This window comes from Mirounga angustirostris, unplaced genomic scaffold, assembly GCF_029215605.1.
Source record: "Mirounga angustirostris isolate CCGP_5_RB_7025 unplaced genomic scaffold, mMirAng1.0.hap1 SCAF_4, whole genome shotgun sequence".
In the NCBI taxonomy this organism is placed as follows: Eukaryota; Metazoa; Chordata; class Mammalia; order Carnivora; family Phocidae; genus Mirounga; species Mirounga angustirostris.
Window position 1 is genome coordinate 150,126,427 of NW_026991712.1, and position 26,762 is coordinate 150,153,188.

Genomic DNA, 26,762 nt, shown 5'->3' on the forward strand with positions numbered 1-26,762 from the left:
GTAGCTCTATTTTTAACTTTTTGAGGAACCTCCATACTGTTTTCCAAAGTGGCTGTACCAACTTGCATTCCCACCAACAGTGTAAGAGGGTTCCCCTTTCTCCACATCCTCTCCAACATTTTTTGTTTCTTGCCTTGTCAATTTTTGCCATTCTAACTGGTATAAGGTGGTATCTCAATGTTGTTCTGATTTGAATTTCCCTGATGGCTAATGATGTTGAACATATTTTCATGTATCTATTAGCCATTCATATGTTTTTGGAGAAGTGTCCGTCCATGTCTTCTGCCCATTTTTGATTTGATTATTTGTTTTTTGGGTGTTGAGTTTGAGAAGTTCTTTATAGATCTTGGATGCCAGCCTTTTATCTGTAGTGTCATTTGTAAATATCTTCTCTTATTCCATGGGTTGCCTCTTTGTTTCGTTGACTGTTTCCTTTGAATCTGTATGTGTAACTTAATAAGCTAAACTTAATGTCTATTTCTTATACAGCCTTAAGAAAAGTTTACATATTCAGGCTGATCAAATATTTTCATTATCTTGTCACTGAGAAAACGAGAATCATCTTATATTTAGACATGTACAATAAATTCTTTTTAAAGATTTTTTTTTTTTTTTTTTAATCTCGGAGAGAATGGGAGACAGAGAGCATGAGAGGGGGAGGATCAGAGGGAGAAGCAGACTCCCCGCTGAGCAGGGAGCCCGATGTGGGACTCGATCCCGGGACTCCAGGATCATGACCTGAGCCGAAGGCAGTTGCTTAACCAACTGAGCCACCCAGGCGCCCCATCATGTACAATAAATTCTTATTTTTATTTTAAAAGCAGCTAGATTCATCCACTCTAGCCATTAGTCACAAGGCCCAACTCAAGTCTCTCTTCGATCCCCCTGCATTCTCAGTCATTCTCACACTCTCAATTTTTATTGCCTAAACCTATTTGAAGACACTTAGTTTACACATATATTTTGTCTTATAATATTTATGCTTTTTTTCCCATCTATGTGTTTTTTGTCCTCAAATAGAATCTAAGCTCACATAGGCAAGCCATAAATTACTTCTTTGCATTCACCATAGCACTTAGAGCTGAGTGATTTCTAGAAGACAGAAGGAAAGCTATGGATCTAGGTTCTCCAGATATCTAAGGAATGACAAAACAAAATTTTTCTCAATCTATTATACAATAGATTTGCAGGACAATTCCTCAACCTCAATAAATTTGAGCAATTTGTACAAGGTCAGCACTACTAAAATTCAGGTTCTTTCCAATTCTGAATTGTTGATCCTTTACTGACTGATTACCATCTGATTGACACACTGTTTAAAAACTCTAACACCTTCCTGACACCATTACCCTCACCCTCCTCCACTCCTTCCACTGCCACCACCAGAAGGTATGAAAGGTGGAGGTGAGGAAGATGGAGAAGGAAAGATAGTAATAGTTACTGGCAGCAAAGAATATACGTGTCCAGGCACACAGTTTCATGGTAAATTAATCCGTGTCCACTTTGGAAATGTCTTAGGTACTAATAATTAGATAATAGCACAGACATTTCCACTCAGAAAAGAATCGCAATTAACAGAAGATAAGGGATCACAAATAATTAAGGCCTAAACGTAAGCAGTCTGAATTATTTATCATCCTGCCAAACCAATGAAGGGAAAAGGCTCCAGGCTGATGAGAATCAAAACTTGAGTAAACCCAAATCTTTTATTCACTGCTTAATATCTTCGGGGACAGGAATAAAATAAATATATAGAGAGAATGCAATACAGTAATTACTAATTCCAGTTCTAGAGTTAGAGATCTAAGTTCAGATAAGAGGTCTGTCATTGACAAAATGTGTCATTTTAGGCAAGTCAGTATGCAAAATAAGGTGATAATAACACTTATTTCCTAGGGTGGTTATGAGAATTGATGAGAAAAATGGATACAAACTACTTAGGATAAGACCTAATGTATGGAAAGTAGCCAATATGTATTTTTTATTTGAAGTAGGAGAGGCTGAGCTTTTCCATTTGGATTTGATGCTCTGGGCCAAGCAATTTCAGGTAATAAGAATGTTTGATTGGAAGTCAGGAAACTTGGGTTCATGATCTGGTTTTCTCAATAACGTGTTCTTTGACCTTGGCCAATTTCTTCATCTCCTTGGGCCTTTAAGTTACCATATCTGTAAAAATAGAGGGGCTGGGCTAAATAATCTTGTATTATTCAGCATTCTCCAGAGAAACAGAATTAACATGGTATGTGCATATATGTATATGTGTATGAAGAGGGAGAGGGAGAAGAAGAAAGGGATTTATTTTAAGGAATTGGCATATCCAATAATGGAGGCTGGTAAGTCCAAAATCTATAAGGTGGGCCAGCAGGCTGAAAACCTAGGGAAGAGCCAATGTTTGCAGTTCAAGTATGAAGGCCATCTACTAAAGAATTCCCCCGTGCTCAGGAAAGGCCAGTCTTTTGTTCTACTGGGCCTCCAACTGTTTGGATGAGGCCCACCCACATTATGAAGGGCAGTTTGCTTTACTCAAAGTTTACCTGTATCAGGAGAGGGGTCAAGGTGCTGGATATAAAAGAATGAACAAAAAGAGATATAGTCACCAAAACCATAAAACTCCTAGGGAAAAACATAGAGAAAAAGCTTTGTGAGACTGGATCTGGCAATGATTTCCTAACTATCACACCAAAAACATAAGCAACAAAAGCCAAAAAGGGGGGGCAAAGGGGAAGGATACATGAAACTAAAATTTCTGTGCATCAAAGGACACAATCAACAGAGTGAAAAAACAACCTATAAGATGGGAGAAAATATTTGCAAATAATACTTGTGATCCTACAACTCAATAACAAAAGATCAAATAATTCCATTTAAAAAACGGCAAAGGACTTGAACAGACATTTCTCCAAAGATGATATAGTAATGGCCAATGAGCATATGAAAAGACCCTCAACATCACTGATCATCAGAGAAATGCAAATCTACTGCAGTGAGACATCACCTCACACCCATTAGGATGGCTACCACAAAAATTAATAAATTAAACTTTTAAAAGTGTTGGCAAGGATTTGGAAATATTGGAGCCCTTGTGCCTTTTATGCACTGTTGATGGGATTGTAAAATCGTGTAACTACTATGGGAAACAATAAGGACAGTCCTCAAAAATTAAAAATAGAACTAACATATGATCCAATAATTCCAATTCTGGGTATACATCCAAAAGAATTTAAAGCAGGGTCTCAAAAAGATATTTGCATACCATGTTTCTACAGCAGCATTATTCACAACAGCCAAGAGGTGGAGGCAACCCAATCACCACTGATGAATGAATGGATAAGGAAATTGTGTTATATACATAAAATGGAACATTATTCAGCCTCAGAAAGGAAAGAAATACTGTCAGAGGCTGCAACATGGATAAACCTGGAGAACATTATGCTAAGTGAAATAAACAAATCACAAAAAAAACAAATACTGTATGATTCTACTTAACTGAGGTATCTAAAGTAGTCAAATTCATAGAAACAGAAAGTAGAATGGTGGTTACCAGGCAGGGTCAGGGCGGGTGGGGTGGTGGAGGGGGAGATCGATAGTCGTCGTTTAATCTGTGTAAAGTTTCAGTTTTGCAAGGTGAAAAAGTTCTGGAGATGTGTTTCACAACAATGTGAATACTTTTAACACTGTCGAACTATACACTTAAAAATGGTTAAGATGATAAATTTTACGTTACATACGTTTTATCACAATAAAACAAAATTCATTAAAAAAAGATTTCTGCCAAGAAATAAAGAGAAAAAGAAGGGAAGGAGGATTAAAATAAATATTCTCTGAAAGTAGTTTCCTTCCTAAAATGTCAATAATATATAAACTTTAAAAATACTTACATTAGCAGATTCTTATATTGGTTAATTGACAGTCAACATTTTTTAATACAGGGTTCTTGTCAAAAGCAGGTGAAAAACAACTAGTAATGTATATATGACAGACCACTTAACTAAAGATTAATTGCTCCTCATTTTGAATAAGGGTCTCTAATCCTTCTGTATCTCTAATATTCCTCAGCACTCTATTAAAATTTCTCTCATACCAAGCAACTGGGTGGCTCAGTCAGTTAAGTGTCTGCCTTCAGCTCAGGTCATGATCTCAGCCCCACGTCAGGCTCCCTGCTCACCAGGGAGTCAGCTTATCCTTCTTCCTCTGCCCCTACCCCCATGCTCTTGTTCTTGCTCACTCTCTCTCAAATAAATAAATAAAATCTTTGAAAAAAAAATTCTCTCATACCAAACAAACATCAGACCTGGTTTCTGCCCTTATGGAACTTAGAATATAGGAAATGTTACAGGTAATAAATAAACAGTAAACATATAGATAAGTATCTCATCAGTTTCCAACAAGGAAAAGTAACCAATACCAGACAGATCAATAGAGGGACTTCAATAAGGAAAACTACTTTTAAGAATATTGGAAGAACTAAAAAGGTTGAAAATGTACGCTAAGTGCAAGAAGGCTCACACAAAATGTTAAATATTGTATAATTCCTTTTATATAATATATCCACAATAGGAAAATCCACAGAGACAGAAAGTAGATTAAAGTTTACCAGGAGGTAGAAGGAGGGGGGAAAGGGAAGAATTACTTAATGGGTCTGGGTGTTTTTATGGGTAATGAAAAAGTTCTGAAATCAGAGTGAGCTGATAGATGCAACACACTGGGAGTACAATAAAGACCACTGAACTGTACACTTTTACATGGTTAATCATATGTTATGTGAATTCTACTTCAATTTAAAAAAAAAAAGTATGTCAGGCAACCTAGCAATAAGCAACAGGAAGTCCCTACTACCCCAAAAAGGGTGGCGATACCAAGAAAGAAAGTATACTAATAGAGTCTATAAGCCAAGGCCACCCAGTTGGAATGGGGGCCATGGAAGAGAGGCTGCCCAGCAAGAGATGGAACTCTTGAAAGAGCCAGAGACACACAAGAAATGGAATCACTACAAGAGACTCCACAGAAACAGGAGAAGAGTAAAAATAGCCTTGTATCTCACTCTCCCATCTCTTCACACTGCCTGTCGTAAGAGGATGGCTAAAAGCTAGATATCAAGAGAGCTTGGGGAGGGGCTCCTGGGTGGCTCAGTCGGTTAAGCGTCTGCCTTCGGCTCAGGTCATGATCCTGGGGTCCTGGGATCGAGCCCCACATGTGGCTCCCTGCTCAGCAGAGAGCCTGCTTCTCCCTCTCCCTCTGGCTGCCACTCTGCCTACTTGTGCTCTCTCTCGCTCTCTCTGTCAAATAAATAAATAAAATCTTTAAAAAAAAGAGAGAGCTTGGGGGAATGTAGCTTATGTGGGTCAGCCCAGTAACTCAAAACAGAGCAGGAGACAGTTGGAAAACTGTCAAATGATGAGCACAACCATACACTAAACTAAGCAATACAGAGGAAAAGAACACAGTGCTATGACAGAAATATCTGTGATCAAGAAAAACTCTCTGAAGAGGTTAAATATTTGTTAAGACCTAACAGACACTCAGATGTCAGTTATTTTAAAAACTGGGAAGGAATATTTGAGGTAGAGAAAACTGCATGTGCAAATGTTGTAAAGGTAGAAAAAAACTTAGTGCATTTGAGAAACTAAAGAGAGAAGAATTGGCAGAGGAGAAAAATTCTTGCCAACCAAAGTTACAAGTGAAATGGCCAAGATCTAAAGATATTAGTTAGATTTATGACCAGTGTTTGAGTTACTGCAAATCCTTAGACATATTGGGCCAACATCCCTTGAAGATTAGTCTGAGTCAAACATCTAGACTTCACCATCAAAATGCCTTCCATTCAGAAAAAGCCATCAATAAAACATGATATCCATGCATCAGTTAGTTGAACTGAACTCTTAAAGTAGTATCACTGTATATAAATTACGTATATTATGTAAATTATGCCCCAATTAAAATTTTTTTTAAATTATAAAACAAGCAAGGGGCAGCTGGGTGGTTCAGTTGGTTAAGCATCTGACTCTTGATTTCGCCTCAGGTCATGATCTCAGGGTTGTGACATCAATCAAGTGCCACGGAGGGCTCTGTGCTCGGTGTGGACCTGCTTAAGATTCTCTGTCTCTCACTGGGGAGGGTATGTGCTATGGTGAGCACTGTGAATTGTGCAAGACTGTTGAATCACAGATCTGTACCTCTGAAAAAAATAATACATTATGTGTTAAAAAAAAAAAAGATAGCAGGAGGGGAAGAATGAAGGGGGGGAAATCGGAGGGGGAGATGAACCATGAGAGATGATGGACTCTGAAAAATAGACTGAGGGTTCTAGAGGGGAGGGGAGTGGGAGGATGGGTTAGCCTGGTGATGGGTATTAAAGAGGGCACATTCTGCGTGGAGCACTGGGTGTTATACGCAAATAATGAATCCTGGAACACTACGTCAAAAACTAATGATGTAATGTATGGTGATTAACATAACATAATAAAAATAAATAAAAATAAAATGGTAAACAGCAAAAAAAAAAAAAAGATTCTCTGTCTCTCCCTCTCCCTCTGCCCCTTCCCCCAGCGCTTCCATGTTTTCTCTCTCTTTCTTAAAAAAAAAAAAAAAACCCAGAGAAAAATGGCAGATTACAATCAAAGAAATGGCAGTGAGAATGGCCACTAACTTCCCATCAGAAACAAAAAAGGCCAGAAGATAATGGAATGATATCTTCAACTGATGTTCTAAAGGGAAAGTATAATCAACCTATTATTCCATACCTAGGGAAGATATTTTTCAAAAATAAAGGAAAGGGAAAAATATATGTTTCAGACAAACTAAACCTGGAAGAGTTTGCCCCCATATGATCTGCACTAATGCAACCTCTACCGTATATACTACAGCAGAAGGAAAAGGATACTAAATTGAACGCAAAGATGAAAAAAAGAACAAAGAAAATGGGGGGAAATGTAGGTAAATCTAAATGAAAATTGACTGCATAGAACAATGATAATAATTTGTGGGGTTTAAAATTTTTCTACAAAACTAAAGTACCTAACAAAATAAACAGTATATATATAAGTTGAGAGGAATGTAAATGGAAAATAAACAGTTGTAAGATCCTTACAATATATTAATTTTAGAATTTGATGAGTCAGATATCCATTGTCTGATTTCCAAAGAAATTTGCCACAAGATTTTTAAAGAGTATATAATTACCAAATGGAAAGAGGAAAGGGATATGAAGGAGTAACAAAAATAACCAATGTAACAGAAGAGGGAAAACAGAACATTTCTACAAAGCACATAACATCATATATTTCACCCAAAATATATGAGTAATTACATTAAATCTGGCTGTTGAAAATGATAAGCTTGAAATGCAAAGATTATATAGATTAAAGATGACTCATCAACCAGCTGTATGTTATCATGAAGCAACACATTAAAATATAATAACACAGAAAGGTTAACAAAAAAGGGTAAAAAGGTTAACAATAAAGGGTAAAAAGAGATATACCAAAAAAACACTACCCAAAACTGGTGTACCTATAATAAAATTAAAACAGAATATAAAGCCAAAAACATTCCTAGAGAAAAAGAAAATAATAAGGGAAAAGGTTCAGTTTGCTAGGATGTTATAATAATTCTATATTTGCATGTATCTAATAGTACAGCCTAGAATGCACAAATGAACAGCATCACCCATAAAAATTAACAAAACCACAATCATTGCAGGAGATTTCAATATATCATGTTCAGTAATTGATAGAACAATCAAAAATAAAGATTTAGAAGATTTGAACAATTTAAAATACTTGATCCAATGGACATATATAAAATACTACACCTAACAACTGCATAGTGAACATATTTCTAAAAACAAAACAATAAACAAATTGGATCACAAATTAGGTCATTAAGCAGTGTATTAGTTATCTATGATGTAACAAATTACCACAAACTAAGCAGTTTAAAACAATAAATACTGATTATCTCATAGTTTCTGTTGGTCAGAACCTAGGCATGGCTTAGCTGGGATCTCTGCTTCAGAGTCTCTCACAAGGCTGCAATTGATGTGTCTGCCAGAGTTGGATCTCATCTGGAGGCTCACCTGGGGAAGGATTTCCCCATTTCCAGGCTCATTTATATGGTTTTGGGGATGATTCCATTACTTTTGGGCTGTTGGAGTTCTTTGCCACTATTCCTCACCAATACAGTCACTTGCTTCATCAAAGCCAACAAGAAAGTCTCTAGCAAGACAGAAGTTAAATCCTATGTAATTTAATTAAAGAACTGATATCTCATCACTTTGTTGTACAGACAGTGCCCAACTTACCATGATTCAACTTACAATTTTTTGATTTTATGATGGTGCAAAAGCAAAACACATTCAGTAGAAAGTGTACTTCAAATTTTGACTTTTGATCTTCTTCTGAGCTAGTGATATGCAGTACAATACTCTCTTGTGAAGCCAGGCAGTAGCCGCAAACCACAGCTCCCACTCAGCTATATAATCACAAGGTTGTGATTACACTTACAACCATTTTGTTTTTCACTTTTAGTATGGTATTCAATAAGTTACATGAGATATTCAACATTTTATTATAAAATAGGCTTTGTGTTAGATGATTTTGCCCAACTGAAAGCTAATGTAAGTTTCTGAGAGTGTTAAGGTAGGTGTATTAAATGCATTTTCAACTTACGGTACTTTCAACTTAGAATATTTTCAACTTATCATGGATTTATTGGGACATAACCCCATCATAAGTCAAGGAAGATCTATCACAGATCCCACTCAAAGTGAGGGAAGGGTATTAAACAAGTGTATGAATATGCAGAGGTAGGAATCACAGGGAGCCATCTTAGACTCAGCCTGTCACAGAAAGTATCAATAAATTGCAAAGGACTGAAATCATACAAAGTGTACTATCCCATACTAATATAACACTGTATGTTACCTATACTGAATTAATTATTCATACTGCTGTAATTATGGTGCAAACATTAACAAAGTTTACTTTTAAAAAAATGTTTGAAATTTTTTACATATACTTATTTCCATGTGAATTCTAAATAAATACTTGTGAATATGATAGTTGCCATTCCTCTGATTAAACTCTCCACTATGTCCTGTAATAATATATTTCTAAAAAATTGGTAATTGAAATATCTGGATCTCCTATGGATCTGTTTCTATTGTCTGTTTCTCTAGGTTTTCAGGAAAATTTTTACTTTATGGCATGCCTTATTATTTTTCACTGAGTAGATCAATGGAAACAAAACACTGAGAGATATGTTTGAGGTTCAACTGGTTTTTACTCCTGGAAACATCTAGGCAAAAATATAGATCATCTTACTGTAGTCAAAAATGGAGATGATTCAAAATTGGGCCTCATTTCTTCTGAGTGCTGGTCTATTTTCAGTTTACCCTTATTCCTTAGGTGTATTGCTTCAAGGTCCCAAATGAAACTGTCTGGGGTGTTCACTAGAGTTCTTTGATAGGACCTGACCTGTACTCTCTCTCATCCCTCTCACCCCTAACCCTGTGAAATTATGGAAATAAGAACTGAATAATAAAGCTGAAATTAACTTTGTAGATGGATTTAACATCAGATTAGACTTAACTGAAGAGATAATTAGTGAATATGAAGTAAATCAGAAGAAAATTATCCAAGTGAAGCATGGAGAGACAATGGAATAATGACTAAAAGACATATGGGGCAGAATGAAAGATATTACACATATGTAATTAGATTCTAGACTTAAAAGAGAGAGAGAATAACTCACAACCTTTATAAAAGGGACATTACTAATATTTCCAAAAATTGATGGGCATTAAGAGACATACTAGGGCGCCTGGGTGGCTCAGTTGGTTAAGCGACTGCCTTCGGCTCAGGTCATGATCCCAGGGTCCTGGGATCGAGTCCCACATTGGGCTCCCGGCTCAGCAGGAAGCCTGCTTCTCCCTCTCCCACTCCCCCTGCTTGTGTTCCTGCTCTCGCTGTCTCTGTCTCTGTCAAATAAATAAATAAAATCTTAAAAAAAAAAAAAAAGACATACTAAATAAACCCTAAGAACTCCAGGCAAGATAAATAAAAAGAAAGCCACACCTAGGCACATATTAGTTAAATCTCTGAAAAACAAAGAAAGAGAAAATCCTAAAAGCAGTCAAAGAGGAAAAGGTTTACCATCTAGGAACAAAAATAAATACAATAGCTGCTTTCTTCCCAGAAACAATGGAAGCCAGAAGAAAATAAAATGTCTTCAAAGTAATGAAAAAAACAAGCTTTCTTAACCTATAATGCTGTTTCCAGTTTAAAAAAATATACTCTTCAAAAATGAAGTTAAGAAAAAAAAAATAAGGTGAGATAAAGACATTTTGAAAACATATTTAAAAAGAGAATTTTTTTGTTAATACACCCACAATAAAGGAAAAACTAAAAGATATTCTTCAAACAGAAGAAAAATGGCATGAGATGGAAGAAAATGCAGAAGGGAATAAAAAACAACAGAAAGAGTAAAGAGAAAGTAAATCTAAATGCATATTGGCAGTATAAAACAATAATGATGTCTTATAGGACCTAAAATGTATACAGAATTAAAACATAACAAAATACATAAAACTTAAGAAAACAATAAATGGATATTAAGTGTTGTTCTAATTCCTTGCTTTGTCTGAAAAGTAGTAAAACCCTTCATTTATATTAGGTTTTAAAAATTCAGGAGTACATGTTTAACCTCTATCATAATCACATTAAGAAAAGGGGTGCCTGGGTGGCTCAGTCGTTAAGCATCTACCTTTGGCTCAGGTCTCATGATCCCCGGGTCCTGGGATGGAGCCCCACATTGGGCTCCCTGCTCAGCGGGGAGTCTGCTTCTCCCTCTCCATCTGCCCCCTGCTTGTGTTCCCTCTCTCGCTGTCTCTTTCTCTCTGTCAAAATAAATGGATAAAATCTTAAAAAAAAAAAGAGAATATATAATAAACAAAGATTGTATATCTTTGCAGGATACAAGGTTATGATATAAAATCTACTCACCTCCCTATATACCAGCAATGAAGAATTCTAATTTGAAATTAAAAACAGTATCATTTACATGAGCACCCCAAAAATGAAATATGTAGGTCTAAATCTAACAAAATTCCAGGCACAGACAGTTTCGCTGATGAATTCTACCAAATATTTAAGGATGAAAACACCAATCTTATATAAACTCTTCTAGAAAAAGAGAGAGATGCAACATTTTTTCTTAAGATTTTATTTATTTATTTGACAGAGACACAGCAAGAGAGGGAACACAAGCAGGGGGAGTAGGAGAGGGAGAAGCAGGCCTCCTGCGGAGCAGGAGCCCGATGCAGGGCTTGATCCCAGGACCCTGGGATCATGACCTGAGCCGAAGGCAGCCGCTTAACCACTGAGCCACCCATGCGCCCCGAGATGCAACATTTCTGAACTTGACCTATGAGTGATGTTGCCAGATAAAATACAGGATGCCAAATTAAATGTGAATTTCAGAAAAGCAGTAAGTATTTTTTAGTATAAGTATACATGGGATTTTTATTTGCTAAATCTAGCAACCCTTTATGAAGCCAGATAAGCTTGCTACCAAAATATGTTAACATTACAAGAAAAGAAAATCATATGCCAGTTTCTCTCACAAACACAGATGCAAAATTCCTAAATAAAACATCAGTAAAGTGCATCCAGAATTAAATGAAAAATAATATATAACATTCAAATATCAACCAGTGTAATTCACAACATTAACAGAATAAAGAAGAAATTTTTTATGGCTATTTCAATCTATGCAGGGCAAGCACTTAATAAACCTCAATTCAATTATAATTGCTAAGAGATATTCTTTTTTAAAAAAAGCACAGACAGAAATTTCCTTATCTTTATAAAGTGTTGCTACAGAAAACCTACAAGTAACATCACTTCTAGTTTAAACACTGAAATCTCTGTAAGAATGGGAATAATTCAGAGAGGCCCTCTAGTACCACTCCTTTCACTAAACACAAGTTCACTTCTCAAACTGAACACCCCAAAAACGAATAATCAAGTTAAAAAATGGGCAGAAGACATGGACAGACACTTCTCCAAAGACATATGAATGGCTAACAGATACATGAAAATATGTTCAACATCATTAGCCATCAGGGAAATTCAAATCAGAACCACATTGAGATACCACCTTATACCAGTGAGGATGGCAAAATTTGACAAGGCAAGAAACAAAAAATGTTGGAGAGGATGTAGAGAAAGGGGAACCCTCTTACACTGTTGGTGGGAATGCAAGTTGGTACAGCCACTTTGGAAAACAGTATGGAGGTTCCTCAAAAAGTTAAAAATAGAACTACCCTATGACCCAGCAATTGCATTACTGGGTATTTACCCCAAAGATACAGATGTAGTGATTCGAAGGGGCACATGTGCCCCAATGTCCATAGCAGCAATGTCCACAATAGCCAAACTGTGGAAGGAGCCAAGATGCCCTTCAACAGACGAATGGATAAAGAAGATGTGGTTCATATATAAAATGGAATATTACTCAGCCATCAGAAAGGATGGATATCCACCATTTGCATCGACATGGATGGAACTGGAGGAGATTATGCTAAGTGAAATAAGTTAAGCAGAGAAAGACAATTATCATATGGTTTCACCTATATGTGGAACATAAGGAATAGCACGGAGGACATTAGGAGAAGGAAGGGAAAAATGAAGGGGGGGAATCAGAGGGGGAGACGAACCATGAGAGACTATGGACTCTGGGAAACAAACAGCGTTTCAGAGGGGAGGGAGTGGGAGGATGGGTTAGCCCAGTGATGGGTACTAAGGAGGGCACGTATTGCATGGAGCACTGGGTGTTATATGCAAACAATGAATCTTGAACACTACATCAAAAACTAATGAAGTACTGTATGGTGACTAACATAACATAATAAAATAAAATTTAAAAAACAAAATAGTAAAATTATATAATATAAAATGTTGCCTTAAAGTATTACCTTTTTTACACTTGCTTCATGAAACATTATTCAGACCTTTCACATGCATTTTAAACATTAGCATCTTCTTCACTAACCAGAGTTAGTCTCCCAATTTTTCAAAGCACATGATCTTAATTTTTGTTTAAGTGGTTTGAGATAGGAGCATTTAAAAAATCTGGATATGGTACTTTTCCTGGGAATTTTAATCTCAAGTCACAAGAACTCATTTGCTCTTCATGAGCTCTACCCTGAAACCCTTTCAAACCCAGTCTTTAACAGGCTTATTTATAATGGCATCTAAAGTTTTAATTGTAAAATTATTATCTCCCCTCCCATTAGAAAATCTGTGCTGAAGTTCTTTGCCATCTTTTTAAGCTGATCACATCAGGGAACCTGTTTTCAGTATCCAAAACTTGTATTGCCTGAAGTTTTAGACTGTGTGTCTTTTTTAAACAGTTTTTTCTTCTTCCTAAATAAAATAGTTTTAAGGACTCAACTATAGGGTAATTTCCTTTTTCCTTTGGGACAGTTTTGGGAAAAGAACTTTGCCATATATGCACTGTCATCATTTAAAGTGGATCAAAGTATTATAAGTGAGCAAGTGAGTGAGGTGAAGGATATGGCTGAAGTGGAATGGAGAGTCTAGAACAGTGTATATAGACACATCCAATATAGATGTTACTACCCTTATGTGGGTATTTCAATTTAAATTAAATGGCTAATTTAATAATTATGTTAATCATTAAATTATAATTCAATTCCTTGGTCACACTGGCTATACTTTCAAGGGATCTATAGCCACACAGGCTGGTGGCTGGTGTATTATACAGTGCAGATATAAATTACTTCTATCATTGCAGGAAGTTCTTTTGGGTAGCTGTAGTCTGGAAGGTGTTCTGTAACCTCAGTAATTTAATTTAGTTGATTTCTAGGAATGATCATATTGATGGTAGTAGTCAGACTTCTCCCCTTACCCATAATTCAACACCCCAGCCAACACTTTCCCTTCACCCATACAGACACAGATCAAAGATGCATTAATATCTCAGTTTCTAAAATAGAGTTAGTGATCCAAGGTTATTAGTATTGTTAGTATAGTACAGAGATTTATACTGTGTTCATCTGAAACACAAGGTATACCCTTTCCTCTATGTTGTTGTCAAGGAAAAAAAAAACCCAAATTGCTTTGTGGTGAAAAGATCGGTACTTCTGGGAGTCAGAGAGGCCTGAATTTGAATGTTACTCTGTATAATCTTGGATAAACCACTTATTCTCTCAGAATCTTCATATGCTTGCTTCATGGAGTGAGGATTGAATGAGACGTGTAATGATGTGTAATTTATTGTACATAGCTCCTTGCACATTACAGATGCTTCCTTCCCTCTTTATTCCTCTAAGTCCAAAAAGACATCTAATGAATATTAATTCACTAATACTTCCATTCATAAATTCACCAGAAGATATTTATTGAGCATTTACTATATGCAAAGATTTCTTCTCTGTGGTAGGAATATAGCAGTGAACCAAAACAGGTAAGAATCTCTGTCTTCATGGTGCTTACATTTTCACAGGAGGAGACAGACTATAAATGATATAAATAAGTAACATAGTGTATCAGAAAGTGATCATTTCTTTTTTTTTTTTAAGTTTTATTTATCTATTTGAGAGAGAGAGAGAATGAGTCAGAGAGGAGAGCACAAGCAGGGTGAGGGGCCGAGGGAGAAGCAGACTCCCTACTGGATATGGTAGTCTGCTTCTCCCTCGGCCCCTCACCCTGAGCTGAAGGCAGATGCTAACCAACTGAGCCACCCAGGTGCCCCAGAAGTAATCATTTCTAAGGGAAGGAAGAAAAAAAAAACAAGGAAGGAGGATAAAAGTATGTTGGGTGGGGTCTGTAGTTTTCTAGAAAAAGTGGGCAGGTGACAATTGAATAAAGACCTGGAGGAAGGGAGTTAGTGAATGTACTGTCTGGGGGCAAGACCATTTCAGGCAGGGGGAATAGTAACCACATATACCCTGAAGTGGGAAATCAGGCTTCCAATTTTCCAGGAATATCAAGAAGACAAGTGTGGCTCAGGAAAGGAGAAGGAGGTGAAGTAAGAGATTAGAGGAAGGAGAAATAAGGCATATTAAGGATGTTGTCTTTTTATCTCAGAGTAAAAAGTGGAAGATTTTGAGTAGAGGATTGACATGGTCTGACTTATATTTTAATAGCTTCATTATGGCCACTCTGATGAGAGAATACACTAAAGATGAGCAAGGGCAATGCAAGGAAATCAGGAGGCTAATGCAGTAATAGAGGAGAGAGAAGATGGAGGCTTCACATTGCACATAACAGTGCAATGTGATCAAATTCTGAATGTGTTTTAACATTTCAGCTCTCAGAACTTGTGAATAAATGGGAAGGAGGAAATCAAGGATAACACCAAGGTTTTTGACTTGGTCAGCTGGAAGATTGGTGTCATTTATTGAGATGGAAACACTTTCTATATTCTACTCTAATGTATTCTTATCTTACTTTTCCTCCTCACTTCCCAAGGTTTGGGGCTGTCTTGTCCATGTGTTATCCACAATACCTAGTACATTTCTTCTTTTTTTATTTAGTACAGAGTAATTGCAACCTACTTTCATGAATTAAATTGATTTTAGATGTTCCATCAACCCCAAAATGGAGACAGCTATATTTAGGACCGCTAATAACAAGGAAGAGTGTTTTCCTTATGTTGCTGCTTGTAACAGAAAGCAGATTTGGCTTGTTGGCTTCCCTTTAATACTGCAGGATGTCTGCCTCCATAAATCCTTCATACTGCTAACCTTCAACATTTCTATCTTTTTTAGGTTTTTAGCTTATAATCTGAATCTAGCAAAGGCAGATTAGTTGACATTTTTTCCTTTCTCTTTTTACATTCATTGAATAAAGCAGAAGGCAATAATTTTATACTAAGTGGAAGAGAGAGGGGTGAGTAGGTCTTTATGTGATGCTAACCAAAGTCTAAGTACTACCATGTTTCCTCAGGAGGGGCAAAGAACCTGGGGAAGGGAAGCAAGTGACTGTCACAGAAACCACCTTTCCTAATTTTTGCTTTTAGTAAATGAGATATTGGTTGCCAATTCCTTTTGATCTTAGCTATATGGTTTTCCCAGTTTGCAGTTTGGTTTTTCATCCATAGATATTTACTTGAGTAGGGTAAATCTCTCAAGTACCATTATTAATCTTTGGATCTGCCCTGTATTTCTTTGTCCTTCATTTGATCTGCACCAGTCCTGATGCTGCATGTTGAGCTATTTTGATAGTGATATCTACTTGGAAGGACTCAGTGAACATTTTTTGCATTTGACTAAAAACAGATTGTGGGTGGCTATATGTCTTAAATTGTTCTGCTGTTTTCTTTCCCTGAAGGAAAAAAAAAATCAACTTAGAACTTATTAAAACTAAGTATTTGGCTGTTAGGAGCTCTTTTAGGGTTGCCAACTGTAATTCTTTTCTACTAAAAAAATAAACAACAATAGGTGGATTTAAAAGAACAGGTTAAAAAATTTAAGTTTGGGATTGTAGGATTGTTAAACTACTCACTTTTCTTGTATGTTGGTTTCATCATTTTATCTGTAAGTGATAGAGTATTTTGATGATGTAGACCATTATTTAAATAGTGAAGAGAGAAAACATCTCCAGAAATAAGTTGTCTGCAAAAGATAAGTGTTGTGAGTGGAAAAATTTGTTTTTTTATAGTGTCCATTCCTTGCTTTCAGAATTTTGTGATTAAAAACTATTTGTGATTTTATTTTATTTTTTTTGCCAAGTCAACAATGATTTATTTATTTATTTATTTATTTATTTATTTATTTATTTATTTATTTATTGTCCCTCATACTAACATCTTTTATTAAAACTTTTTATTTTTTATTATTTTTAAAATTTTTTAAATTTTAATACACATTTATTTGCTATATCCTTTTTTATTATTAATATATAATGTATTATTTGTTTCAAGGGTACAGTTCTGTGATTCATCAGTCTTACACAATTCACAGTGCTCACCATAGCACATACCCTCCCCAATGTCCATCACCCAGCCACCCTATCCCTCCCACCCCCGTCCGGGCGCCTGGGTGGCTCAGTCATTAAGTTTCTGCCTTTGGCTCAGGTCATGACCCCAGGGTTCTGGGATCCAGCTTTGCTCAGCACGGAGCCTGCTTCTCCCTCTTCCACTCCCCCTGCTTGTGTTCACTCTCTCGCTGTATCTCTCTCTGTCAAATAAATATTTGTGATTTTAAACAAGAATAAATCTTGGTATGACAAACATGGGTGGATCTAGAGGATATAATGCTAAGTGAAATAAGTCAGTCAGAGAAAGACAAATACCATATGATTTCACTTATTGTGGAATTTAAGAAACAAAACCAAGAAAAAAAAGAGAAACAAAAAAAGCAGACTCTTAAATATAGAGAATAAACGGGTATTTATCAGAGGGAAGGTGGGGGGGATTAAGAGTATACTTACTGTGATGAGCACTGAGTAATGTATAGCATGTTGAATGAACCATACTGTACACCTGAAACTAATATAACACTGTACTTTAATTATACTGGAATTAAAAGAAAACAGTGCAAAAAAAATCTTGGTATGACAAATGTTAGAATAAAGGCAGTTCACCTTTATTGAATATTTTACAATGTATCAGATACCATTTAAGCACTTAGTGTATGTTAACAAGTTTGATAAAATCCCAATGAACCAGTAGGGTTATCACTCCCATTTTACTGATGAGAACTGAGAGAGAACTTTCTCAAGATTATACAACTATAAATGATGGGGCTTAGAAATCAGTGGCTTTCTGGCTTAATAGCCTTCTCCTCACTTTGAGCATATTTAATAACATGAGTTTCTGAAGGATCTATGCCTTTAGATAACTTCTATGCCCACTTCTAAAATAATAAATGGTTTAGTGGGAATTAATAGATTGTATATAATGTCAGAATAAAGGATTTTGTGTAGATCTCTAAAATGTTCAAAGTTGTTCCCTAACCTCACTGTGCATAAGAATCACTTGAAGAGTTTTTGAGGGGAAAAAAAAAATCTGGACCCCTTCCAGACTACCTGAATTTGAATCACTGGGAGCAGGACTTCAGTATATCTGTCTTTCTAGCCCAGCATGAGGCAGACATTTATGCACCAGTGATATATAGTATGTAACAAAATAGACTAAAACAAAAACAATATGTGATGAGGATGAATAATTATGGTGGCTAACATTTGTAGAGTACTTTTGTATTATCTCATTTAATCCTTATAACAGATAACCTTGTAAATTAAGTTGGTATTATTACCTCCAGTTTGTAGATGGGGAAACTAAATCTTAGAGTAGCCAGTTAACATGGCCAGAGTCACACAGATAATAAACACATGATAGACCTAGAATTTGAAAACAGATCTGCCAGACTACAGGACATAGAACATCCCATAGTTGACCTATTAAATTATAGTAGATTATAGATCAGAGAGAACTAAGTACTGAATATGAATTGTTATTGTAGGTTTTTTTTTTTTTGCTTAAAAAAGAAGGTATCAAAAGCATTTATAAAATTTACTGTTTGTATGCCATCTCCTTTTTATCCATTTTCTATTAATGACAGTAGATCATCATAGTTGGTAAATTCCCTAAGAGCCAGTTTCACTTTTAAAAATTTGGTTAATGCGTATATGTAACTGTAACTGAGATTTGTATTGAGGCTCAGATGTCTATATATATCTCCTCCTACTTCTCTGATACTTCCGTTTAATATTTTGTCTGATTCTATTTTTCCTACATACTCCTTAAATGTTGACATTCCAGAGTTTCCATCATGGGGCTTTTCTTTTCTTTGTTCACATTATCCCTCATTTCAGATAAACTTAATCCACTCTTAAGACTTTTGCAAAGACTTTAAAAAATACGGTTTTGTAACACATAACATGAAATGTATCATCTTAATCATTTTTAAGTATATAGTTCAATAGTGTTAAATATATACACATTGTTGTGAAACAGATCTCCAGAATGTTTTCATCTTGCCAAACTGAAACTCTATACCCATTAATCTACAACTTTCCCTTTTTCCCTCCTCCCACTCCTGGTAACTACCATTCTACTTTCTGTTTCTATGAATTTCACTATTCTAGGGACTTCCTGTGAGTAGAATCATACGGTATTTGTCATTTTTTGACATTTGACATTTTTTGGCTTATTTCACTTATAATGTCCTCAAGATTTATCCATGTTATAGCCTGTGATGGTATTTCCTTCTTTTTTAAAGCTGAATACTATTCCATTGTATGTATATACTGTATTTTCTTTATCCATTGCTGTTGATGGGCATTTGGGTTGCTTCTACTTCTTCACTATTGTGAATTGTGGTGCTGTGAATATTGGTATACAAACATCTCTTTGAGACCCTGCTTTCAATGATTTTGGATACATACCCAGAAGTGAGACTGCTGGATCCTTTGGTAGTTCTGTTTTTTCCAAATACCTTTTTTTTTTTTTTAAGAAAGAACAGCATGGAGGTAGAGAGGGGCAGAGGGAGAGGGACTGAGAGAATCTTAAGCAGGCTCCACACTGAGTGCGGAGCCTGACATTGGACTCGATCTCATGACCCTGAGATGATGAACTGAACCAAAATCAAGTCAGACGCTTAACTGACTGAACCACCAGGCACCCCTTTTCAAGTACTTTTAAAGTAGATGACTCATGACTCCAAACTCGGTATCTTGAACTCACACATTTTAGATTCTTAACAATCTGTTGGACATCTCTATATGAATGTCCCATACTTCATACTTCAGTTTTACTTCAGTAAAACTGAAGACCTCAGATCCTCTTCTCACCAGCCTGTCCCTTTGCTCATGTTCTTGGGTTCATGGCATGCATTCATTTATTCATTCATGTGTTCAGTATATGTTAACTCACACAGCCTAGGGATGAGGCACTGTTGGTGTTGAGGACACATCAGTGAACAAAATAAAGTCATTTGGGTCTCACATTCTAGTGAGGGAAGACAGATAACAAACAAGGAGACAAATAGGTAGAGTGTCATGCATGGCTAGAGGAGTTCTCTTTTAGATGGGATGGCTAGGGAAGGTCTCTCTGAGATGACCTTTGAGTAGAAACCTTACTGAAGTGAGGGAGTGAGATATGTGGATATCTGAAGGAAGAGCATTGCAGGCAGAAGGAAGAATAAGTATAAGGGGTTTAATGTGAGAGCATATTTCACTTGTTCAGGAAATTGTAAGGAAATCAGCAACTAGAGTTAGTGAACCTCAGGGATAGTGGAAGAAGATGATGTCAGAGAAGGAGCTGGAGGCAACTAATGTAGTCTTTAAGGTCAGAATGAGGTCTTTGACCTTTACTCTGATGTTATGGGAAGGCATTAGAGTAGGGAAAGGGTTTTGACTTGACATTTGTAAGTATCATGCTGGCTTCTGTGTGAACAGGCAGTAAGCAAGTGGGGCAAAGATAGAAGCAGGGAGACCAGTTTGGAAACTATTGAAATACCAATCCAGAGGAGAGATGATGGTTTAGACTAGGGTGGTAATAAAAAAAATTGGTCAGATTCTACATTTTGGAGGTAGAATAAAGAATTTCTCATAGGTCAGATGTGGAATGTAAGAGAACGGAATTGAGGATGACTATATGATTTTTGACTTGAGCTATGGAATCTCTAGAATTGCTTGCCAGTTGTGATGATTGGGAGGACTGGAGCAGGAACTGCCTATACAGTCACCCAAGCCAGAAGCCTGGGCATCATTCTCAACAATTTTCTCTTTTCAATTCGTATTTCACAGTGCTGACCAAATGATGTTCCTTCCTGAAGGGCAAATTTCAGTTGCAGCAGTTGCCTGCCCATTATCTTCAGGTTAAGTAAAACTTTTAATGCCTGTATTTATACTGCTTCTCATAATCTAACTCTTGCTTACCTTTCCAACTATCTCCTCATTGCTTCCTGACCCAAACCTTTGTTGAAGCCACACAAAACTACTTTCCACTTCCTGAACAGACTTACCCCCCCCCATTTTTTTTTCCCTTGTCCCTGACTGCTCTTACTCAGCTTTTTACCCCAGAAGAGCCTTGCTTTAACACTTGGTTCAAATATCACCCCTTCCCAGCTTTTTTTCCTGGCATTCAAATTACTTCTACTCTTTTGCCTTCATATAGTATCTTATATATTTCTCTCTTGAAGGTTATAATAAATGGAAGGAAGAGTCATCAGCTTTTGAGTCATACAGTAGAGTACTTGAAGAAGGCTTAGAAAAGGGTCATCATAGTGATTAACATATTTGGAAAGTAGGAATTTGAAAGAACATTTTTTTTTTTTTGAAGATTTTATTTATTTATTCGTGAGAGACAGAGAGAGAGACAGAGGCAGAGGGAGAAGCAGGCTCCCCGCGGAGCAGGGAGCCCGATGCGGGACTTGATCCCAGGACCCTGAGATCATGACCTGAGCCGAAGGCAGACGCTTAACCGACTGAGCCACCCAGGCGTCCCTGAAAGAACATTTAGAAGAATTTAAATATAGTAGATTATTGGAAACAGTCTGTTACAGATACTTACAGAAAATCAAGTAATTATTTATGGGAAAAAAAAAAAAGATTTTCCTTTCTGCCCAGAAAGAAAGAGGAGAAAATGGTGTTAAGCATCTTTTTGAGGCCTCATTGGCTTCCCACCATAATCTCATTGTCTTTCTTTAGAACTCTACAATTTAGTGTGGACACTTAAATCTACTACTTTTGTTTCTCTGGCCTTTTACTTGCATAGCTGAGAAAGTTTCATTCCAAAATGGACCCTTTTCTTATAGCTCATTTGATTAACATAATACTAATGAGGTCTGTGAAATAAGAGAAAAAATATATACTGGTCTCTGTCCCCCAGTTCCTGGCACAGAGCTTCTAAAATCCTTATAATTTCTTAAGTGATAAGAATCTAGTGGTATCTTTTGTTCTAATATTTGGTTTTTGACCTTGGTTCCTGTTGTAGAACTCCTAAATCCCTTGGGGAATTTCCTGGGTGATAGGAGTGTCTTTTGTTCTATTGAGGAGACTTTTGGCTCCTGGATAGCTTCAGGATGGGGGCTGATCACCAGAAAGACCAAACCATGATTAGAAGCTTGGAGCTATCATTCCTACCCCCCATCCTCCAGGAGGGGGAGAAGGACTAGAGATTGAATTAGTGATTATTCATGCCTATGTAATGAAGCCTCCATAAAAATCCCAATAATATAGGTTGGGAAGCTTCCAGGTTGGTGAATACATGAAGGTGTGGGGAGGGAGAGTGTGCCCAGAGAGATAATGGAAGCTCAGCATGCCTTCCCATGTGCCTTTCTCCAGGTGTCTCTTCTATCTGGCTGTTCCTGAGTTATATCCTTTTATAATAAGCCAGTAATCTAATAAGTAAAATGTTTTCCTGAGTTCTTTGAGCCACTCTAGCAAATTAATTGAATTGAAGAGAGGGTTGTGGGAACCCCTGATTTATAGCCAGTAGGTCAGAAGCACAGGTAACAGCCTGGACTTGTACTTAGCATCTGAAGGGGGAGTAGGCTTGTGGGACTGAGCCCTTAACTTGTGGGATCTAATGCTGTCTCTAGGTAGATAGTGTCAGAATTGAGTTAAATTGCAGGACACGTAGCTGGTGTTGCAGAATTGCTTGATGTGTAGAAAACCCACACATCTGGTGTCAGTTGAAATAGTGTTGTTTGTAGTAGAGTATTGAGAGTAGAGTAGACACACAGGATAGTGTTTCATCCTCATACAAGGTAAAAGGTGAAAATTCCACAATTCATGGCTGTAGAATAATGGCCTCTTCCAGAACTTCTCATTGGCTCTACTCAAGGTAAAAACACGAGGGGGAGATGATTTTGTGAATTTAGCATGGACACTTAAATCTACTACTTTTGTTGTTTCCTCAGTACCCAGAATAGTTCCAGGTGAGTAACTAAATATTTGTTGGGTGGGTTAATGTTGGAATGAATAAATGAAATATTCAGATGAATGAATGAGATGTATGAGTGCTATGTAAGTAAATGGAAAATCATAGAGACTTTTAAAGCAAACCAAGAAACAGACTCTTAACTATAGAGAACAAACTGATGGTTACCAGAGGGGAGGTAGGTGGGGGGTGGGTTAAATAGGTGATGGGGATTAAGGAGGGCACTTGTGATGAGCACTGGGTGATGTAAGTGTTAAATCACTAAATTGTACACTGAAGCTGATACTACACTGTATGTTATCTAACTGGAATTTAAATAAAAATTTGAAAAAAAGAAAAATCATTGAGAAAAAGGTGGTGTGAGTCAAATTTTCTTGAAGAAAATGTTTCACATCTGGGTCTTCATCTCCATTAGGCAATAGTAGACATTCCTTCCTTCATGATCCCATATTGTCTTTCACATTAGAATTAGTTGTTTCTGTAACTGCCTGTCCTGGGAGGAACATGTCATTTTTGTTTTCCCTCTGGTCCTAAAACACTGTTCAGTGAATAAAAGAATGAATGAATTTGAACTGGTGGAAAAGAGAATGTTCTGTGTAAAGGATCAGTATGATTGGGTGAGAGAAAGTCTGGGTTTGTTGGAAGAATTCACTTGATGGCAAGATCAGAGCTGTGAATGCTAAAATACTAGTACTTTGTGGGTCCGAAGTTTATTTTTTAGGCATTTTGAAATTATTTGACTCTGACATGCCATAGAGTAATAATTTCAAATTGAACAAGAGTTTACTAATTTAGGAAGTATTTTTCTATATTTTAAGTATTTTTAGGAGATGGAAAAAAGTGGTTAATAGACACAACAAAGCAAGTATTACTGGGGCATCTGGGTGGCTCAGTCAGTTAAGTGTCTAACTTTTGATTTTGGCTTGGGTCATGATCTCAGGGTCTTGAGATCAAGCTGTGCATCAGGCTCTGTGCAGGGGGTGGAGCCTGCTTAAGATTTTCTGTCTTCCTCTCCCCCTCTGGAAAAAAAAGCCAGTATTAGAATAATTATTATTTTCTTAGTTTCACAGGCTTCCCAAACATGTGGGATATGTAGAGTTGCCTATATTTTTAATTCTATCAACTAATAATATATATGATTATATATATATAATGAAAATGTGTTTATCATTTCTATTTTCATAAAATTCTAAATATTTTCTTTTTCTATTTGTTTATAAATTCTTATAACTTAAATGTATTAAGTATTTAGTTTTACTGATCTGTAATCAGTAATTTAGAAATTGGCCAGGTGAGGAGGCTGCTAATAAGAATAAAGCTGATGATATGGGGCACCTAGGTGGCTCAGTTGGTTAAGTATCTGCCTTTAGCTCAGGTCATGATCCTGGAGTTATGGGATTGAGCCCCACTTTGGGTTCTCTGCTCAGTGGGAAGTCTACTCTCTCTTCCTCTCCCTCCCCCCGCCCCCACTCATGCTCTCTTTCTCATTCACTCTCTCAAATAAATAAATAAAAATCTAAAAAGAATAAAGCTAATCATAATGCTGTGATGTAATCATTGAAGCATCACTGAAGAAACATCTGGAAAAATGGTGGTCTGTTATTAACTAATCTGTATTATATTGAGAATAATGAGTATTATACTGAAATTCCTATTTTTATACTTTCACACTATTTCAAGTTGTAATTTATTTCCCATGTATTTCTTAGTCTTTTATAATTTAATTTTTAGTAAAACTTAAAAAGTATGTCTAATAATCTCTTAGGCCTCATATTATTAGACTATTCTCACATTTTTCAGTTTTGTCTAATCCTTCCTTGTAATACCTTCTTTGCCCCTTCTATGACATATTCCTGGTCTTTCCCTCATATCTAACCCTTCTATTTTTATTGTTTTGTTTTTGTCTTTAGCTTTCTCTCCTCTATTTCTTATATGTATGAATTCCCCAAGACTCTATCTCTGTCTCAACTTCTCTTCACCAAAGAAGAAGGCTTATTAGGGGGAGGGAATTAAAATATTTTTAGGGCTGCTTTTATTTGCCTTTAAACATATATTGTTTTACTTAACCTGGCTCTGAATTTTTAAATTACTTTTTGTCTCCATTTGGATATTACCTGAACTGCTTATAGTAAAATTAATTGTTTAAGGGGCGCCTGAGTGGCTCAGTCGTTAAGCGTCTGCCTTCGGCTCGGGTCATGATCCCGGAGTCCTGGGATCGAGCCCCGCATCAGGCCCCCTGCGGAGCAGGCGGTCTGCTTCTCCCTCTCCCACTCCCCCTGCTTGTATTCCCTCTCACGCTGTGTCTCTCTCTCTGTCAAATAAAAAAAAAAATTTTTTAATAAAAAAAAATTAATTGTTTAATATATTTTTGTCCCTGCTAGAAGGTAAGCTATGTTACGTCCATTAGTATATCTCCATTGCCTAGCCCAGAGCTTGGTATATAGTTGGCAATTAATACATATTTGTTAAGTAAACAAATGATATCCTACTGTCACTTTGAAGTTAACATGTTCAAAATTGAACTCATCTGAAATTTTCCTTTGCTTCTATGCCCACTCATTGTTCAGTGTCCAGATCAAATGCCATCTCTTTTCTGAAACTTTCCTTAATCCTCACAAAAATCTCTCTCCCTATTCTATATTCCTTTAGCAAATTATACTTTTATTGTACCTTCATTCTGGATTACATTTTACATATTTATGTACAAAATAGGTTGAGGTCAGGGACTTTCTACCCCAAAGCAGATACATTATTTAACATGATCTAAGGTCTTAGAAAAGGAAAGTGGAGGTGTGTCACTGTTCCTTCCGCATAGTATTGCCCTCTACCCCATCTTACTACTTTCCCCTTATCCTTCAGTCTTTTTTTTTTTTAAGGTTTATTTATTTATTTGAGAGAGAGAATGAGGGAGAGAGAATGTGTGCACGTGCACGAGCAGGGGGAGGGGCTGAGGGAGAGAATCTTTAAGCAGACTCTCTGCTGAGCATGGAGTCCTTCATGGGGCTTGACCTCACAACCCTGAGAGCATGACCTGAGCCAAAACTGAGAGTTGGATGTTCAACTGACTGAGCCACCCAGGTAACCCCGCTTATCCTTCAGTCTTAATTGAGACATTATCTCATCTAGGAAGCTTTCTGAGCCTTGGTCAGGTGTTGACCATGTGACTTTTGTTTTTGTATTTGTTTTTTAAAGATTTATTTACTTTAGAGAGAGAGAGTGTGGGCAGAGGGAGACGGGGAGAGAGAATCCTCAAGCTGACTCCCTGCTGAGCACAGAGCCCAACCTGGGGCTTGATCCCAGGACCCGAAATCATGTCCTGAGCTGAAATCAAGAGTTGGTTGCTCAACCGACTCAGCCACCTGGGCACCTCTGTTTTTGTTTTTTTTTGTAGTCCTCTAGCATCATTAATTTAACAAATAAGTATCGAGTGCCGTTTAGTGCCTGTGTTGTGCTAGGCAACTGGGATAAAGTAAAGAACAAAATTGTTATTATCTTGTCTGTCACATAGCCTACACCTTACAGAAAAAGGCAGACATAAAACAAATAATCACCAAATAAGTAATTAAAAATTACTATGAAGGAAAAGCACAGAGTTCTATGTGAGAGTAAGGCTATGTAGATGGGGGGGGGGTTGATTAAGAATTCTTTGAAAAAGTATATCTAACAAATTTCAATTATGATGATTAAGATTTAGCCAGACAAGAAATGGGGAAAAGGCATTTCAAACAAACATAGTATATCTTCAAAAGACCTAAGAAATAGAAGAACTTGATGCCTTTGAGGAACAAAAAGACAGGCCCATTTTGGCTGAGGAAATAGTATTAGCTCATTATACAGATGAGGAAACT

At 36.7% G+C, this 26,762-nt stretch overlaps 1 protein-coding gene across 2 annotated transcripts in view; it reads left to right on the top strand.

Annotated features, from left to right (window-relative positions):
* Nucleotides 1-26,762, top strand: part of FAF1 (Fas associated factor 1) — a 500,825-nt gene that overhangs the window by 122,685 nt on the left and 351,378 nt on the right. Inside the window, exon 2 of one of the 2 annotated variants that reach the window (XM_064589174.1) lies at nucleotides 20,778-20,848. The exons of the other annotated variant lie outside the window; for it this stretch is intronic. The gene's annotated coding sequence lies outside the window, so the exon portion shown is untranslated. The remainder of the gene's footprint in view (nucleotides 1-20,777; nucleotides 20,849-26,762) is intronic. 2 annotated transcript variants of the gene reach the window in all.